The following is a 19,610-nucleotide window of genomic DNA, read 5'->3' as shown; positions in this document are numbered from 1 at the left end:
CTTTCATCTCTGTATGCTCAGTTACTAATTATTTTATGAACAAAAACTTCCTGAGGTCAAACATGTCATATTTTTATCCTTGGTACAGTGCCTATATAAAAATACGAAAATAATATCCTTGTGGTAAAATAAATACATGAATGAGTTGGGAAAAATAAGATTAGAGAACAACATAATCACCTTCCATAGGATATAATAAAGTACCTGGAAATATTTATAATCCTTACCTTCTCTAAACTTTGCCCTGAATATCCTATTTACTTAGGTTCAATTAATAGATTAAAATACTACAAAGAAAACCTTGGGACTACCTTATAGATGAACTTTCCCCAATAAGCTTTTATGATTTTTCAAGGCTATTTTTTCATGATAAACTACCAAGACATTCCAGGCAACAAAGAAGCTTTATCCTTTAGAAAGTTAAGCACTTTATTATGAACATAGTATGTGCTAGTACTATGTTAAAAAGTGTAGTATTCATAGTCTGAGTGCATTCCTCCATTTGTAAAATAGATCAAATGTCCATTCCATACAACATAGTTTGTATAACTTAAATGAGATTAAATATTCTAGCCAAGATCATGTAGTAAGTGTGTGATAAGTTTTGGGTTTAAGCTATGACTCCCAGGTGTCCATCCAGCCCAACATGGATAGTCAAGAAGACAGCTGTGGATAAAACCAGATTAGGGGTTTCACTTGGCCAGGTTTGATGAGACAAAGATAGGCACTGCTGTTAACAGCCAGCAGCTGAGCTCTGCCACTTGTTGATCTCTGTTTATTGCTGCGTTCACCATCCATTACCTCTTTCAGGTGTTACCATATCATATAATTTGTAATAATCTGGCTGGAGAACCCAAAATAGCAGTAGTCAGCCTAAACTACCATTACAATCCTGCGTGGTAGCCCTTTAGTTACTTTCTCCTTAGGATGATTGGTTTCAATGATTTCATGTGGTGTTTGGTCATGGACACATTTTCCCAGCCATGTGAGAATACGCCTTGCAAGGGGCACTGCTTCTTCTGGTGGTAACATTCAGCTTTGGGAGACATTGGCTGATCTTCTTCATGGAACCCCTAGGTTTTTTTCTTCAGAATACAGCCTACAAATCCTGCATACTTTCATGTACCACACTCAAAATGTGGTACTGTTCCTACATCATCAAGAGGCAGAATAGCAAAGAGGCAAAAAGTATCGGTTCTAGATTCATACCCACAGACTTAAAAATCCACTCTATCACTTGCTAGCCACTTTGCCTTAGTCAGATTATGTAAACACACCAAGCCCCAGTTTCCTCATACATAAAAAGGAGATAATAGTACATACATCATAGAGATATTTTGAGACTTAAGTGATAAGCTTTGTAAAAATGCTTAGCATGATGCTTGGTGCTTAGGTGCTCAATAAAATGTAGCTAATATAAAATTAAACTGTTTTCCCTGCATAAATCCCATACTTTTAGATTGCTCCAAGTAGCTTCCTTAAATGGGTGTGTGTGACTTGAAGACCACTATTAAAAAGTAAAAAGCCACTCAAACCACACTGCCTGAAGCTTTTCTCCTGTCCTCCCATAATCTACCGCTGAAGATGTCTCAACCACAGGCTATACACAGCAAGATTCTTCTAATTGGACTGTGATGAGGAGCCCACTCTCTGTCCCATTATAGATCAGTTCTCAAGTTTAGAATTTTTTTTTATTTGCTAGCTTGCTATTTTTTTTCTTCATCACACCTGTGACAACATCTCCCTTACTTTTGCCTACAACCCATCTTTAATAAGAAAGCCTAAGAATGGTTCCACTTCTGCTGTCATATACCAACTCTTGCCAAACTGAATTCAGATTAAGGAGTGGAGGCAGGTGTGACAAATATTTCTTTTTCAGGCTAAATTGCTACTTCAACTCTTTTTCCTATTGCCATTAGATCATTTCACTTCCAGAGAAATGGACATGTAGGTTGGTCACAGACCTGAACTCCAGATGCCAAGAATGGACTAGAATATGTTAAGGACACGTGATCTGTTTTCTCAAACCTTCATGATTCTAATTGTGTCTCTCAAGGCCTCAGCCTAGTAGTTCACCACATCAATTGTGTGATTTGTGTTGACATAACAGTAGTCATATATAGCCCAAGCACCGTCTTAGGTGTTCAGGCACTCTTAAATGATGTGTGCTTATTTGCCAAGCCTCAAGACTAGCTTGCTTTATCTATTTCTTCCTGTGCCTCTCCTGAATAAAGGGTTTCCATAGTAAGAATCTGCCATATCCCTACCCTTGTATACTGTCTCTAGTTTCCCCTTTTTAAGTTCTCATCAGGGGCATCACTTCTACCTGAGTGATGAGATGGATCAGATTAATGGAATTCTATGCTCAGAATCCCATCTACTGCAGTAGACATTTTCTCTGTTAGCCAAGCACTAGAGGAACATTTACCAGGTTCTCAATCCTAACCAAAAGACATATGTTTGCCCCTTCAATTAACCTCCTAGAAAGCCTAGCACCGATTCACTCCACACCCATGTGCCAACAACAACTGTGATAGGAGTCCTCAGTTGTTTTCGAAAAAGCCAAATTTCTGGGACATGATTACAAACTGTGGTCTGTATAGAAGAAATAAACCTACAACAAGAAGAAAACCCCTGAGTTTAAGAAATGCTATATCATGGTACAGATTGAATACAGTAGTGAGCTCCACATCGCAGTCAGTTTATAGGAGCTTACTGTAAACTGCTGGGACACTAGGTGAGACATCTTAACTGATGGATCACAAGAAGATGAGGGAAAGCTTTTGAAGTAGAATGGTAGTAAAGAGTGAAAGAAAATTCAGGATATGCTTGAAACTGCCGCATGTGTTCTGAATGCCACAAACTCAGGCTTGTGCATTATTGCGTAAAGGACTGCAGAAAGCTTGAGGATCCAAACAGCCTCTTCCCCACTCACCTCTGATCCAGGTTATTCCTCCCCTGGCTGCCCTGTGTAAATTCACCTTTCTTCAAGAGGCAGCCTCAGCTGATGCTTGCCTCATCCGTCCTCTCCCCAGCCCTGGAAATTAACTGGGCATACCTTTCATGCCCTCGAGAGTGGTGTCTTTTTTTTAATTCTTCATTTACTTTTCTTCTTAATTAGCACTGCTATAGATTTAATTGTAAGTAATCTTTTCAAAGAACAGGATATTTGATTTTGTTGGCTGTTTCTTTTTAAAATATTTATTTTACTCAATGTATTGATACTGAAAATTTCTTGGCTAAGATCAAATGTCATCTCCATCAAGGATCTGTTGCCAGTGACTCTTTTTCTTCCTGTTTTACCAAAACATCTCACACAACTGCCTGTTCCTTCATTTTCTGGTTTTGTTTTTGAGCCATTATGGACATGCTGGAAAATGCACAAATCTCAAGTGTTCAGTTAGATGAATAATTACAATGTGAACACATGAACACACCTATGTAGGAACAAATCAAGCTATACATACTATTGCTCTCAGGCTGGTAAGGCATACTGTTTTCAGAATGCTCTGTCCAAGCTCTCCTAAGACATATTTCTAGCACTGCACCTGTCTTTGTTTTTAATCCCGTGGAAACATTCACCTGCAGATCTGGAGGGCCAGTCGCCGAAAAGTAGCTTTAAAATGTTCGATCGGGCATGGTGGCTCAGCCTGTAATCCTAGCACTTTGGGAGGCCAAGGTGGGAGGATTGTCTGAGCTCAAGAGTTCAGCCTGGACAACATGGCGAAACCCTGTCTCTACTAAAAATACAAAAAATTAGCTGGCCATGGTGGCCAGCACCTGTAGTCCCAGCTACTCAGGAGGCTGAGGCACGAAAATTGCTTGAATCTGGAAGGTGGAGGTTGCAGTGAGCCAAGATCATGCCACTGCACTCCAGCCTGGATGACAGAATGGAGACACCATCTCAAAAAAAAAAAAAGAAAGAAAGGAAAAAGAAATAAATATAAAAATTAAAAGTTTCTTAATGTTAATAACTCATGATTCACAAAGCACAAGACCTGTGAGGATTTTTCATTTCTATTAAAAGAGTGGGAAGTACATAATTCAAGTCGAAATTGTCTTAAAGGTAAAAGAACTAATGCATAATTCATTTGAATAGAGCCTTTCCCTTTATGACAACCCTGTGCCTTTTCCTGAGTACTTCCACTGTCCCACCAAGCATACTCCCAGTCACCCCTATTGCTTGGATTATTTTCTTATAACTTCTCTTGGTCCCTGAAAACTGTTACTCCACCAACTCAAAATTGGACTTACCCTTTCCTCTCTCTGCTTTGAAGCAAAGTAACCATATTTCCATTCCCTCTCCACCTCCCTCATCCGAACATCATTTCCATAAAGTCTTGATAGCAGATATACCACCAGACCTAGACAGCCCTATATGGGAGGCATGAGGGCTTATAACTTTCATTCTGGGGTGACCCAGCCTTGACGTCATGTCATCAGCCCGATACTCGATCTCTATCAGCCCAACACCTGATTCCCAGGTCAGTTACCTACATCCTTGGAATTTTCTCTATTCAACTTTCCCTGATGGGTTGATGCCCAGTAGTCTACATTTCTTTTACTCAAAAGAAGAGGAATTTGTACAGGACTCTTCAAGAGGAGCAGGAAAAAATGACACAAAATCAATGAACAATGGAGAGTCATGGGGAGAAGTATTTTCTTTTCCAAAGAATTCCCATTGGGAGCTCTCTTTTCCCTCTGGATACTCTATCATCCTGCCTTGTCCCTGGACACCCACCTTACCTTGGCCTCTGCCCAGCAGCCAAACACTGCAACTCCTCCAGAGACTGCTTTTTTCTTTGTGCTCTGGCCCCTGGGGCTTTCCAGATTGCAGGAGGAGGCAGATGCTTAGTGGCTGGAGAGTCCTTGTTTCTTCAAGTCCTCAGAGGATACCTAAAAGTTAGACCAAGAGTATAGAGTACAAACTGAAGGAAAAAAGAAGATCCAATATTGGTAGGATTTGTGAAAGGCCACTGTGTGCCAGGCATCCTAATAAATGCTTTTCAAAAACTATCTCAGTCAGTTTTCAGAACCTCCTGAAGTAACTGTCATCATTGCATTGACATAGATGAAGCCGAGGTTCATAAAGTTCACAAAGTTAGTAAGCAAGAGAGTTAAGATCTAAATTCTGATAACCATAAGTCACTTTATTTTATTATAGAACTATTCACACTAATAGTGTACTTAATATTTCAAAGTCCAGTTCACTTCCTCATTCTGCCTGGGGACTCAAGGTAGCCTTTGCTAGTTAAATGTTTCCCATTACAGTACTATAATGTCCTATTGAATAGAGAAGGGAAAGAGAATGTTGGGGAGAGCAAGGAAGATGAGCTTTTCAAACTGGAGATAAGAAATGTGCCTGAGCACAAAGGTATGATAAGGGAAATGTTCTCCAAATAGATAATAAACCAGAGGTGGCAGAGTCAGGGGACTTCAAAAGGAATGAAAATACAAGAGGCTAGAGGGGTGTATGGGGCCATTTTTAAAGGTCATGACTTCTGCCTGGGCATCATCTTTGGGAAGAAGTAAAGTTGAGAGAAAGAAGTCAACAGGCAGAAGATATAAAGTTTATTGTATTTTTAATGGCAAAGAATATATAAATATTTGGAAGTATAAAAAATCGGGAGACAATGCTGCATATTCCCAGTTCCCCCAATCCTCAATGGAGACATAGATATTTATGAAGATAATGTTCAGAGGCCATTTGTTGTCTTATTTTGAGGGGTGATGAGCAAGGAGTGGGAAGAGGCTTTGTGCCTTCTTCAGCCTAAACTAGCACATTCTTAAAGACCAGGTGGACTTCAGTTTAACTTCACATCTGATAGAAGACCCATTCTTCAAGCCTGCAAAATGACTAGTCCTACCAACACCTGCTTAGTATTTTGAACTCCAAAACCTGTGCATCCTGTTTCCTGTAGGGTCATTCAGAGAGCAGGCCATAACATAAACATCAACTAGCATATTGAACATTGATAAGTGAACAATCAAATGCAGAAGACAATTAAGATATGATTTAAGTAGCCCCAGCATGAGATGAGTCAGCTAAACTGTGATACTCTCTGCTAAGATTCAACCTGTTCCCACTGAAGCATTCAGAGCAGTAGCGGATCCTCACAAACAGATGGTTGCCTTAAACTTACTTTTTCATTCCCAATCCCATGGCAGAAGACTTCCAAATAGAAATATTCCAAAAAGGACAAAGACCTAACGTAACAGAATAATGATATAAGAGAAGGTATTCTATGTGGAGGCAAGAGCTTCCAACATCTTTGATTGTCCCTCCTTTATCATTATTTGCTCATAGTCCTTGCCATTCAACCTTTTTAACCTGCATCATATAGAAGAATGCCTAGGATGACATAAAACCAATCATTGAACAAAGCTGCCATAGCCTGTAAGAGAACAGAAAAAGGAGAGAAAAATAGGTAAGAGTTGTATATCTCAAAAATTGAGCAGAAATGTTTGATTTTGTATCCATCTAAAATTGCCTTCTTGTGTTCAAGATAATATGGCTAAAGAAACCCAAGAAATATTGACAAGGTCTTCAAACTTCAAAAAACAGTTCAGTTCCTTCATCTCTCCATTTTCAAATCTCCACACTATACTCCAACACAAAAGAGGCATTTAGAAATACATAAAGATATATCCTCAGGAACACACATGTCATCTAAGTCTATTAACTTGGCTATTTACATTAGTTGATGCAGAATCTTGAGGTCCTGAAAGTCCCCTGCCCCAAATATTACTAAGATTCCCCAGGAGGTACCTGTAGTAGTTATCACAAATGAAACCCAGTGTTCCATTTCTAGCATTCGTGCCCCAGTGTAAGCCCCGCTTCCTGAGTGGTACTGGGCCTCATGGTTCACTTCTAATGAATAGAATTCTGCAAAAGCAATGAGATTTCACTGTCCAAATTAGTTATAAACACACATTGCTTTCCATCTTACCCTGTCTTACTGTTTTTCTCACCCTTTAAAGGGTAACACGGTATTGATGATTAATGTTGATGGCTGAACTTGGCGAAGAGTGTGCAAAAAAGAAAAAAGACTAGTCTTCTTATAAGAACTGACCCAAAAATACTAAATAAAATAGTAGCAAATATTGGAGTGGTTTGGAATAGGACTTCTCAAATGTTAATATGTATACTTTTCACATCAGCGTTGTAGGCATCAGGGGTATGTTAAGCTCCAGAGTGAAGCCAAGAAAGAGAATTTAGATGAAGTTCTAGGTGATAAAGTGACATATAGGTCTATATTCAGTAACTCTAATGACTCCAACCTGTTTGGATCCATTTTGTAGTCTTTTTTATAATGGAAATTTGCACTTAAAACGGACTAGGACACACATTAGGCAGCTGAAGAAAGTATAGCATAAAAGGAAGAGATGATATAGTCGACAAGTGGCTAGATTTTAGGGTATAGTGGAAATCTTTGCCTGCAGACATTATAACCTCAGAAGTTATGTTGAGGGGAACTAGGGATTAAGTCTGCAATTCATTAGGCCAAAGCTTTGTTCATATTTGCCACCTCAGCATAAAGGCAAGTGTCAGGCTTGTGTGTGTACGTGTGTTTGTGTGTGCATACACGCATGCGTGCAAGTATTGATACACAAGTCCCATTTCAGTCACACAGCCCTTTTTGCTTGAGCTAATTTTCACTAGGAAGAACCCTGTCATATTTTCCAAGGGAATAAATTCATTTTGGGCCATCAAGAGGCCATAATACCATCTAATGAAAAAATCTGCAAGATTCTAGTTATTTCTTCACAAAAGTATCTCTTTTTTGTTACAGAGAATGCAACAGAATTATTCAAACAGCAGAATATCCTTAGAGATGGATCAGCTTAATGAGTCTCTTGAGATTGAGGTTCAGGTCAAGACACATCAATTACTTAAGGTCTTTGGCCTCCTGCCAGGAGAATTTATCACTTCCGGCTCTCTACGTGTGTCCTTCTCTACAATTTCCATTGCTAAAAAGTTAACCAATAAATACAAGCACATTTTAAGTGAGCTTTAAATGTATTTTCCAAATTTGTCTCTGATATTTTCATTCTAATAGTTTTGTTTGTGTTATTTTATGCCTGAATCTTTTGAAAACCAAAATTGAGAAGGTGAATATATTTTTTGTCTGTTTATATTGCTTCTTATTGACTTTTATTTATTTTTGGTCCTCATTATATTTTTAAATTATGTTTAATTTTATTCTACCTGTTTCATAATGTCTTAACAAACAGGAACTATGATAAGAAGCATGGGACCAACAATAGGAGAGTCCATTCTATCATCAGGAAAAGTCTGACCATTTATTCCCTTCACCCATGGTAAGGTATATGGATGTGTTTTGGTCAAGGAATAAGCCAAGGCAGATTTCCAGGCCTGCATGATTCAACAAGTTTGTTGCACAGGTGCACACTTCTACTTGTTATATAGATTGTTTGTGTAAGTTCATACTTGGCTCTGAGCCACTATTGTATGTAAAAGGTATAATTGTCCTGCTAACACTGTACAGGGGCTTTTGGGGCTTGGCTCAACTCAGCATGGCTCTAGTGCAGGCGCTGGTGCCTAGAGAAAGAGAGCCAAAGCTGTCCATGTTGCAGATGGACAGAGGGGACCCACAACATGGCTCATGCTGGTGCCCAGAGAGAGAAAGAGTTAAGCTGCTGACCCTGAGGCCAAGGGAGAGCCGGCTATGCAGCTGCAGGCATGGGGGCGGCAGGAGCCACAGGAGCAGACAGTTGAGATAAAGGTGGACAGTGTGAGAAAGTTGTTAATAAGAAGTGCTGCTGAATGAAGTCATCTTTCACCTGCCTATGGACCCCTGAGTGTTCTTTCTGTTCATCCACCCACTCCCCTCGGACTTCAGCATGGGCTGGACCTGAACCCTGGGATCTGACACCCATCTCAAGTCCTTTCAGAAGACTAATCAGATATGAACTTTCCCCAGTTGTAAGCTGTGTAGCTCCACACAAATCCCCCTTGAAGCACTCATTACCTCATAAGCTGGGAGCTATCAGCTGCTGATAGTTCACACCTACATTTCTTTCCAGGAATTACCTTCAGCCAAAGGGAACTCTATTACCCTAAATTAGCCACCCTCCATTTGCAATGATTGTATTTAATGACTAGTTGATGGTGAGTGTAAAGGCCTGACTCCCTTGCCTAACTCAGGACACGTGTGTAGGACCAGCTCTACTCCAGAGTTTCTCGTAAATCAGCTGGGAAGTCTGATGAAACTGCGTTGTAATTCACCTTCTCCCTCTGCAAAATTCTGCTCCCTTTGCACCTGTTGAGACATTGTTTCTGAGCTTACTTTCTGATAAACTTTCAGCATGGAAAGGTCTCAAAGTCAGTTTCTAAGGAACCCAACTTAAGACAGTTGATAGCAGGACTGGCCCCAGAAAGTAGTCTCTCAAGTGTGATTATAAGCTGGCAGGCTGGAAATGAGGACCCAGAAAACTGTTTTCTAAGTTGTCCTGAACACAATTAGGACAGGAGAATCCTTACCATGCTAAACCATATGCTTCCCTTTTCTTCTTCTTTTGCTAGTTTAAAAGATACTTTTTGATAGAGAGGAAAAATTCACTGAAAGTTAACTAATATTGGTTATGTGACTTTATTCTGAGTTGGTTCTAGATCTGATCATAGAATCTAGGGAGTGATGTATATTTCACAATGTAGTTCATTTTCTTTACTGTCAAGTTTAAGATTCTAGCCCATGTCTGGCAATTGCAACTTTTTTTTTCTTGTGAATCCTGATGTTAAATTTTGGAAGGTGAATTATGATACTGTAGTTACAGGTGAACACACTCAGGAGTCTCCCAATTTAAAAAATCAGCACCAGCTCCCAGCTGCCACTTTGCTTCTGGTTTAGTGGGTTCAGGAGCCTCCATGGCTCCAGCCAATCCAGGCTTCAAGAATTCTGACCAATGGCGTTCTCTCACCTTCTACTTAAGTTAAACTTCAACTCCCCGTAGGTTCTGTAAGCCCCTGACTGAAATGAGGTGGGTGGGGTCTGGGTAGTTTGGGTAGAGACTGGGAGACTTCTAAGTTAGTTTTTCCTTTCTGTGTCTTTCTTTCAGCTTTTTCTGTTTCTGCTTACTTTAAGAGTTAAAAAATTCCCGCTGATTCTCTGTGAAAGAGACAAAATGAATAAGTCACCTAGGTTTAGTCCTATTTCTTCTATCTCTCTCATAATCCCACAACTTGCCCAGGAAGTGAAGACTCGAACAAGTTCAACATTCCTCGCTTTCACTAACGAAATAGTGAAAATCAGCACTGAACTGAGATGCTTTGGGCTAGTGGAATACTAGAAAATACTTCTTAGTTCTGGTAAAGCTCATCCTTCCTCTCACCACTTTCTTTCTGTAGTTATTGTGGGGCCGTTGGAATAACCCCAGACTAGGAACAGTTCCTAAAGAAGGGCCTCACTAAGAGCCTGGGATGGGAGCATTAACCCTGCTTTCACTAGGAAGGCTGTTTCTAATTCGTGGGCTTAACGTCCCTTACAGCAGAAGGCTTAGAATAAGGACCTTGGCCGGGCGCGGTGGCTCACGCCTGTAATCCCCGCACTATGGGAGGCCAAGGCAGGCAGATCACCTGAGGTCTGGAGCTCGAGTGCCAGCCTGATTCAGCATGGAGAAAACCCATCTCGGTTAAAAATACAAAATTAGTCGGGCATGGTGGCGCATGCCTTGTAATCCCAGCTACTTGGGAGGCTGAGGCAGGAGAATCGCTTGAACCTGGGGGTAGGAGGTTGCGGTGAGCAGAGATTGTGCTGTTGCACTCCAGCCTGGGCAACAAGAGTGAAACTCCGTGGGTTTTCTTTTTTTTTTTGCCGGAGCTGGGGGAACCCTCTAGTTGGCTCAAGCTTCACTTGTAAGTCGGGCACAATCTCCTCTTAAGAACTGGCCTTACCATTATTGATAGGGAAAGTTGTGGGCTACTTCCCTGCCAACTCAAAATGTTTCCCATTAGAAGGAAGCTGCTTATACGTACATATCCCATTCTCTTGATGCCTTTACTTTATAGCTTTCTTTTCTGAAGCCATCTAAGCATTCTCTCAGGAAGGGCTCAATGTTACTTCACTTTCTAGGATGCTTGCCTTGGCTGAGGCTTTTTTCCCTAACAAAGTCTTTTTTCAGAACATGAGAGTTCCATTATTCTGACTTAAGTTTTCTTCTCTCCCTTCTCTCTCAATTGACCTTTTTGATGGCTTGAGATTTGGAAGACCCTTTGGTGTTCATTTAGGTTCTGATTCCACTTGTCTTGATGGAAACTGGGAGACCACAAGGCTAGGGAGTGACTTTTACTGGGAAACGGACATATCACTAGGGTGTTTATAGCCACTGTTCATCGTTTCCTCTTCCTTTGCTGTTCAAGCTTAAAAATCTAGGCCGGGCATGGTGGCTCACACCTGTAGTCCCAGTACTTTGGTAGGCCCAGGTGGGTGGATCACGAGGTCAAGAGATCGAGACCATCCTGGCCAACATGGTGAAACCTCATCTCTACTAAAAACACAAACAAGTTGGGCGTGGTGGTGCATGCTTTGTAGTCCCAGCTACTCGGGAGGCTGAGGCAGGAGAATCCCTTGAACCTGGGAGACAGAGGTTGCACCAAGCCAAGGTTACACCACTGCACTCCAGCCTGGCAACAGAGCAATACTCCGTCTCAAAAAAAAAAAAAAAAAAAAAAAAGCTAGGTGTGGTGGGCGCTTGTTATCCTAGCTACTCAGGACGCTGAGGAAAGAGAATCACTTGAATCTAGGAGGCAGAGGTTGCAGTGAGCCGAGATGGTGCCGTTGCACTCCAGCCTGGGTGACAAGAGCAAAACTCCGTCTCAAAACAAAACAAAGTTTACAACTCGATTCTTATTTTGTCCTTATAGAGGTATACATGGTCCCTCTTACTACATACTTTAAGTTCCTAGGTGTTTTCTTGGGTTCCTAGATGTTTTAGTCCTTGAGATTACTCTTTCCTTAGTAGTTTGTTCAGGTTCCCTTATGACCTCAATTCTAGACTAGAATTGATCCTCACACTGTTATCTTGCTTTTCTTGTGGGACCATAGACCCACAAGTTCTTTTCCATACTTCATATAGAATCTACAGATTTCTTGACCCCATTTTCTAATAGGGATCTCTGATGTTGCTCAGCTGATGTTCCTACAGTTGAGGGGTCTCCACTTAACTTCAATGTTCTCTGCTCTGAGCAACAACATCTCTGAAATGTACATGGCTAGGGGATGGAATTGGACCAGTAAATGGGATTGTGATGCTGACCCTAGAAGTCATCTTCCTTCCTTCATCCTCCAAGACATTTCTGCCCTCAGAATGGAAGAACCCTGATAGAGGCAGAAGTCATGAAGTACCCTGAGACCCTTGTTGATGGGTAAAACCTAAGCGTACACAGCTATATAGGGTAGAATGACAGACCCTAGAGACTCAGAAGGGTGGGGAGAGGATGGATGAGAAATTAATGGGAACAATGTATGTCATTCAGGTGATGACCACTAAAGGCCCAAACCTCACCAGTATCCATTAACAAAACCGTATAACCCTTAAGCATACACACACACACACAAAAAAATCTAAGTGCCCTTCCTGTAAGGACTCATAGTTGCCTATTGCTTAAAGGGCTTTCAAAGCATTTTCCTAGGAGTTTCATGAATAGCTACTTCTGCCTGACTGAGGGCAGAGTTATGCCTTTAATTCGGGAGCTCACAGATGCCTTTCATCACATACTGAGACTGTCAAACCAGTAAAGCTAGCCACCCTCACCTGTGGCTGCCTTTCTTTTGAAGAGCTTATCTTGACTCAGGGTAAAATAAAGACTCCTGTGTTTCAGATTGTGATGGCTCATGATAGGAAACATCCAAAAATATCCTTTTAAACTTCTACAGAGCCTTTAACTTAGATAAGGATGTGTTCATACACCAGGCCAACCACCCACTAACAGTGCCGTCTAGTGTGGTGATGGGTGATAACGGCCACACCTTGGCAGAAGATGATAAAAAGACCTTGCTTTAGGGTACTGTGTCTGGCCTCAAGGATGACCTTCAAGGAATGCAGCAGTGCCCTGGGAGTAAGGAAGTACTGCCCAAGCTAATATGCACTTTCAGCAGCTGCTGTCCAAATATAACAGCAACGAGGGGTCTCTGGTACCCTTTTATAAAGGCACTAATTCCATTTACAAGAATTCTACCAATTACCTCCTGAAGGCCTCACCTCCTAACACTTACCTGGTCTCAACTTATGAATTTTGAGGGTGTACACACATTCAAACCATAGCAGCATATAAAAAGCATAAGCTTAACAAACACTACCTAATAAATCACATGAATTGTTAATGTCTGAGTTTTTTCACCCCACTTAAAAGTCAAAGTTCCAAGTTGGATTAACCAAGACCCATACATAATGACATTTATAAACTCAGAGTTGGAAAAAATCATACGAATGGGGGAAAGGAGTCACTATTACATCAGATAAAGCAGACACTAAACCAACAATAAAGGGAATTACATAATGATAAAGGGTTCCATTCCACAAGACTTAACTATCATAAGTACATATGCATGCAATATTGCAGCACCCAGATTCATAAAACAAATACTTCCAGACCTATGAGAAGACTTTGCCACCCAATAGTGAGGGACTTTAACACCCCACTGGCAGTGTTAGACAGATCAAGTCAGAAAACTAACAAATCCTGGACTTAAATTTGACACTTAACCAATTCGACCTAATAGACACAGAATACTCCATTCATCAACCACAAAACATACATTCATTTCAACAGCAAAGGGGGAACATAATCTAAGATCAACCACATGCTCAGCCATAAAGCAAGTCTTAATCCAAAAACATATCAACTATACACTCTAGGACTACAATGAAATAAAAATAGAAATTGATGCCAAGATCTCTCAACCACAATTACATGGAATTTAAACAACTTCTGAATAACTTTTGGGTAAACAAAATTTGTGGTAGAAATTCTTTGAAATAAGTAAACAAATGCAATATGCAAATCTCTGGGATGCAAAAACAGTTGAAAGTTATGGCATTTACTGCCCACAACAAATCTAGAAAGATTTCAAACTAATCATCTAACATCACATCCACAACTAGAAAAACAGGAACAAACTAATCCCAAAGCTAGCCCAAAAAAAACCCTACTAAAATCAGCTGAATGAAATTGAGACCCAAAAATCCATATGAAGAATCAACCAACAGTTGGCTTTTGAAAGGATAAACAAGATATCTAGACTGCTAGTTAGACTAACAAACGAACAAAAAGATTTCAATAAGTGCAGTCAAGTGAGAGGTGACAATACAACTGATCCCACAGAAATACAAAATATTATCAGACTATAATGAACACCTCCATCCATACAAACTAGAAAAACTAGAGGAAACATAAGTTTTTGGAAACACAACCTCCCAAGATTGAATCAAATTAAAACCCTAAAAAGACAAATATGGAGTCCTAAAAGTAAATCAGTAATAAATCAGTAATAGACCTATCAATCAAAAACCCTGGACCAGATGGATTCACAAATTCTACCAGACACATAAAGAGCTAGTACCAATTTTACTGAAACTACCTCAGGAAATTGAGGAGGGACTTGCCCTAACTCATTCTACAAAGGCAACATTACCCTAACACCAAAACCTGGCAAAGACAATGAAACTGCCAGCCAATATCCCTGAGTATGGACACACAAATCCTCAAAATACTAGCAGGCCAAATCGAACAGCACATCAAAAAGTCAAATCATCATAATCGGATATACTTTATTCCAGAGATGCAAGGCTGTTACAATATAGCAAATCAATAAGTGATTCATCACAAACAGAACTTAAACAACCTATGTGATCGTTGCAATAGACATAGAAAATGCTTTTGATAAAATTCAACATCACTTTGTAACAAACCCTCAACAAATTAGGCATCGAAGGAACGTACTTTAAAATGAGCCATCTATGACAAACCCACAGCCAATATCACACTGAAATGACAAAAGCTTGGAAGCATTACCCTTGATCTAGAACAGGGGAAATGTATTAGTTCCACATGCCTGCAGAGGCCTCACAATCATGGTGGAAGGTGAAAGTCATGTCTCACATGGCAGCAGACAGAGTTTGTGCAGGGAAACTCCTTTTGAAAACCATCAGATCTCGTGAGACTTCCTCACTATCATAACAGCATGGGAAAGACCTGCCACCATTATTCAATTACCCCCCACCAGGTTCTTCCCATAACACATGGGAATTCAAGATGAGATTTGGGTGGAGAGACAGCCAAACCATATCAGCAAGGATGCCCACTCTCACCACTCCTATTCAACATAATACTGGGAGTTCTTGCCAGAGCAATTGGACAAGAGAAAGACATCCAAATAGGAAAGGTCAAACTATCTCTGATATAACCATGGACCTAGAAGACCCTAAAGACTGTCAAAAGCCTCCTAGAACTGAAATAACTTCAGCAAAGTTCCACATAGAAAACCAATGTACAAAAATCAGTAGCACCTCTTATATGCCAATAACATTCAAACCGAGAGCCAAATCAAGAAGGCAGAATCAATATCACTAAAATGGTTGTACTGTCCAAGGCAGTCTATAGATTCAATGCTACTTCAAACTACCAGTGTCATTTTTCAAAGAACCTAGAAGAAGCTATTCTAAAACTCATATGGAACCAAAAAGCTTAAATAGCCAAAGCAATTCTAAGCAAAAAAAGCCAGAGGCATAGCATTGCCCAATTTCAAACTATACTGTAAGGCTACAGTAACCAAAACATCATGGCACTACTACAAAAACATTTAGACTAATAGCACTGAATAGAGAACACAGAAATAAAGCCACATACCAACAGCCATCTGATTGCTGACAAAGTTGACAAAGACAAGCAGTGGGGTAAGGACTCCCTATTCAATGGATGGCTCTGGAATAGCTGGCTAGCCATATGCAGAAGAATGAAACTGGACCCCTACATTTCCCCATATACAAAAACAAACTTAAGATGGATTTAAAGATTTAAATGCAAGACCTCAAACTATAAGCATCCTAAAATCTAGGAAAGATCATTCTGGACATTGGCCCTGGGAAATAATTTATGACTAAGTCCCCAAAAGCATTTGCAATAGAAACAAGAATAAACAAGTGAGACTTAACATAGTTTCTTTTGCTGTGCAGAAGCTTTATCAGAATAAACATACCTACAGAACTGGAGAAAATATTTGCAAACTATGCATCTGACAAGGGCTAATACCCAGAACCTACAAGGAACTTAAACCACTTAAGCCAAAAAAAAAAAAAAAACAAAACCATTAAAGTGACACCATGAATGCTTCTCAAAAGACAAACAAGCAGCCAGTAGACAAATGCTCAATATTACTAATCAGAGAAATGCAACTCAACCACAATAAGATACCATCTCACACCAGTCAGAATGGTGATTATTAAATCAGATGCTGATAAGGCTGTGGAGAAAAGGAAATGCTCACCAACACTTGGTAGGAATACAAATTAATTCAGCCACTGTAGAAAGCAATTTGGACATTCCCAAAGAACTTAGAACTACCATTTGACTGGATATATACCCAAAGAAAAATCATTCTGCCAAAACACATGCACTTCTATGTTCATTGTAGTGCCATTCGCAATGGCAAAGACAAGAAATCAATCTAGGTTCCCATAAATGGTGGATTTGATTGGGGAGGGGGGGGATATAGTACATATACACCGTGGAATACTATGCAGCCATAAAAAAGAATAAACTCATGACCCTTGCAGCAACATAGAGCTTGAGGCCATTATCAAATGAATTAACACAGGAATAATAAAACTACCACATGTTCTTATAAGTGGGAGCTAAACATTGGGTACTCATGGACATAAAGATGGCAACTGTAAACCCTGGAGTATACTAGGAGAGAGGGCAAGGGTTAAATTATTGGGTACTATGCTCATTACTTCGGTAATGGGATCATTTGTATCCCAAACCTCTGCATCACACAATACACTCATATAACAATCTGCATGTGTACCCTGAACCTAAAATAAGTTGATTTTAAAACTTCCCTCTTTTCCACCAAGTAAGTGATCCTTGCTGACAAAAACAAGTTACTGTGCCTACAAAAAGACCATAATAAGTGGTTGGCAGGATTGGTGGATTTTGGGGGCTGGGTTTCAGGGGTTAATCCAGAGAAAGGACATAGAAAACGAGAAGGGTTTTCCAGATTAAACAAGATTCTTTAGATAAAACCAATAAAATGTTTGTACACACAGAACTACAAGGAATTGGCAAGTTACAAACCCAGGGGAGCTTATGGTGTAGTTCCAGTTTAAGTGTGAAGGCCTGAAGACCAAGAAAGGTGATTGTGTAAGTTCCAGTCCAAAAACTAGGCTCAAGACAAGAGGCAACATTTCACTTTGACTTGAAGGTAGTTAAAGACCAATGTCCCAGCTCAAGGCAGTCAGGCAGAAGGGTGCTCTCAATTACTCTGCCATTGTTCTTCTACAGAGGCCCTCAACTGATAGGATGAGGCCCAACCACATTAGGGAGGGTAGCCATCTTTAATCTAAAAATTCAAGTACTAATCTCATCTAGAAACCCTTCAGACACCTAAAATGTTTGCCCACGTGTCTAGACACCCCATGGCCCTTTCAAGTTGATAACATAAAATTAACCATCACATAATATGTCAGGATTTAGAATCAAGAGGAAGATAATAAGAGGCCCCAAAGACCAAGTGACTGACAGAAGTAGCTAAGATACTGGTATTGGGATGCAGAGAAGACCTAGTTCAGGAACTGAGCTGGGAAATGAGGGGCTAGCTTCCCCTTGTCTGCTCAGGGGAAGGGGTCTAGAATAAAAGCTAATAGAAGGAATTATGGGAAATTCCCAAATAATACAAAGTTCACAATGAAAGTGATATACCTTGAAACACTGCCCTGAAGTTTCAGGACAATGCTTACTCTGCAGCTCCAGTGTGCAAACCCTAGCTGGAGTCTTAGTCAGAGTCTTTAGACTCAGAGTGGACATTAAAACAATGGCTCTCTCAAGAAATGAGATGCTCCTGAATAATGCCACCCCCCACCCCCTCCCACCCCACCTCAAGTTGTCAAACCTCAAGGTCAAGAAGCATTAAATGCTCTAACTGGCCCATTACCCTGATAGCTGGAAAAAGGATTCTATGTGGCATGTCAAGACTTAAAATGTCAACCTTGTTGTCCTTCTCAGGAGTTATTAAATTGAGGGGACAGGTTTCAACAGGCATCTTCCATCTGATATCGGCACATCTGAATCTTTAATCTCAGGGTTAGGTGTCCTGAAAACTTCAAAACTGCCAGGATGGGCAGAAATGGAAGAAGCCAAGATGTTTTGGTGAATGGTAAATTGAATTTCTGTAGCACATATCTTCCTATATGTGCCACCTCCTAGAGCTCTTTCATTTCATCATAGCTTCACTTGCCCTTCAAAGACCTTGCTATCTGGAACATGTGTCCAGTGAAATCTCTATTTCCTGGATCTCAGCCCTTCTACCCGTGGGAGCAATGAAACACCAGCTTCTATGTGACTTAATGGATCTTATCATGCTTTCTGGTTAGCAGGTCAGGTTTGTGTTGAGACATAACTATTAGGCCATGTCTTTTTCATGTCTATGGGGAATGTCTTACCCTGTCGTTTCTAGCTGGATCTCCTAGAGACTTCTTGGTGCCCCAGCCATTAACGAGCATAACAATGCCATAGAATTTGAACGGCTTTAGAGCTACTTTGGTAACAGTAATTATCTTTCCCCTTCTGGCCACGTTGATTCTTTTATCTCTTGTGGTATGAAATGAAGTGGCTACTTCAAAATTTCTAAATATTTCTGGGATCTTCACAGTATCTGCTCGATTTTGGTGCTTCTCTTCTGTAGACATGCTCATGCACTCCAATCCATATGCCTCTATTGCATTCCAACTTGTTACAGGTCTTCAGTTATTTTCTCCTTTCCTGCCATTGACCAGCAGTAAAGCAATTTGCCACTGACCATTAGTATATGTATGTAGCAGCCATCCATTTTTTTTTTTTTTTTTTGCTCGTACTCTATCTGATCCATCTGTGAAACAAACTTTGGCGTTTTCTTAGTGTTTATTCTTCATGCTCTGTAGTATATGAGCCTTAAAGCTACCAACATGCAACACTGCAAGTGTTCAATAGCCACATGTGACTGGCCATTGAATTGGACCACACTGATTACGAAACACTTCCATCAGAATATTCCGTCCTAGCACTGCTCCAGGTCTTTGTAGGGAAAGACTGTGTATGGATCGTGTTTTACTTCATGTGGATGTGAACTATTTGAAGTCCCTGCCCTGATGTAGAAAAACATTTGCAAAATCAGTGACTGCAGTATGGTGATTATTAAATCAGATGCTGATTCAGGTGTTACTGTGCTGTGGCAGAGATACCATATCTGGCAAAGCAGCTTAATTGGGGCTAACATTTGGTTGAATTTGAGGTACTCTTTCTCTAGGATCTTTGTGTTTTGAGTGCTATACTGGTGAACTATATGGGGATATGATGACAGTCATTAACTGCATCCTTGAAACCATTTTAAGTT

At 40.3% G+C, this 19,610-nt stretch overlaps 1 non-coding gene across 1 annotated transcript; it reads left to right on the top strand.

The window, feature by feature from the left end:
* The first annotated feature begins 8,538 nt into the window (after nucleotides 1–8,538).
* Nucleotides 8,539–19,366, top strand: LOC100602885. Its single transcript, XR_004033614.1, has 4 exons — nucleotides 8,539–8,678; nucleotides 12,861–13,029; nucleotides 18,486–18,620; nucleotides 19,159–19,366. It is a non-coding gene; the product is annotated as a chromosome 15 C11orf40 homolog (transcript).
* The last annotated feature ends 244 nt before the right edge of the window (nucleotides 19,367–19,610 follow it).

This window comes from Nomascus leucogenys, chromosome 15 (genome assembly GCF_006542625.1).
Source record: "Nomascus leucogenys isolate Asia chromosome 15, Asia_NLE_v1, whole genome shotgun sequence".
Lineage (NCBI taxonomy): Eukaryota > Metazoa > Chordata > Mammalia > Primates > Hylobatidae > Nomascus > Nomascus leucogenys.
Note: the sequence above shows the minus strand (reverse complement) of the source record. Positions and strands in the feature narration are given on the sequence as shown.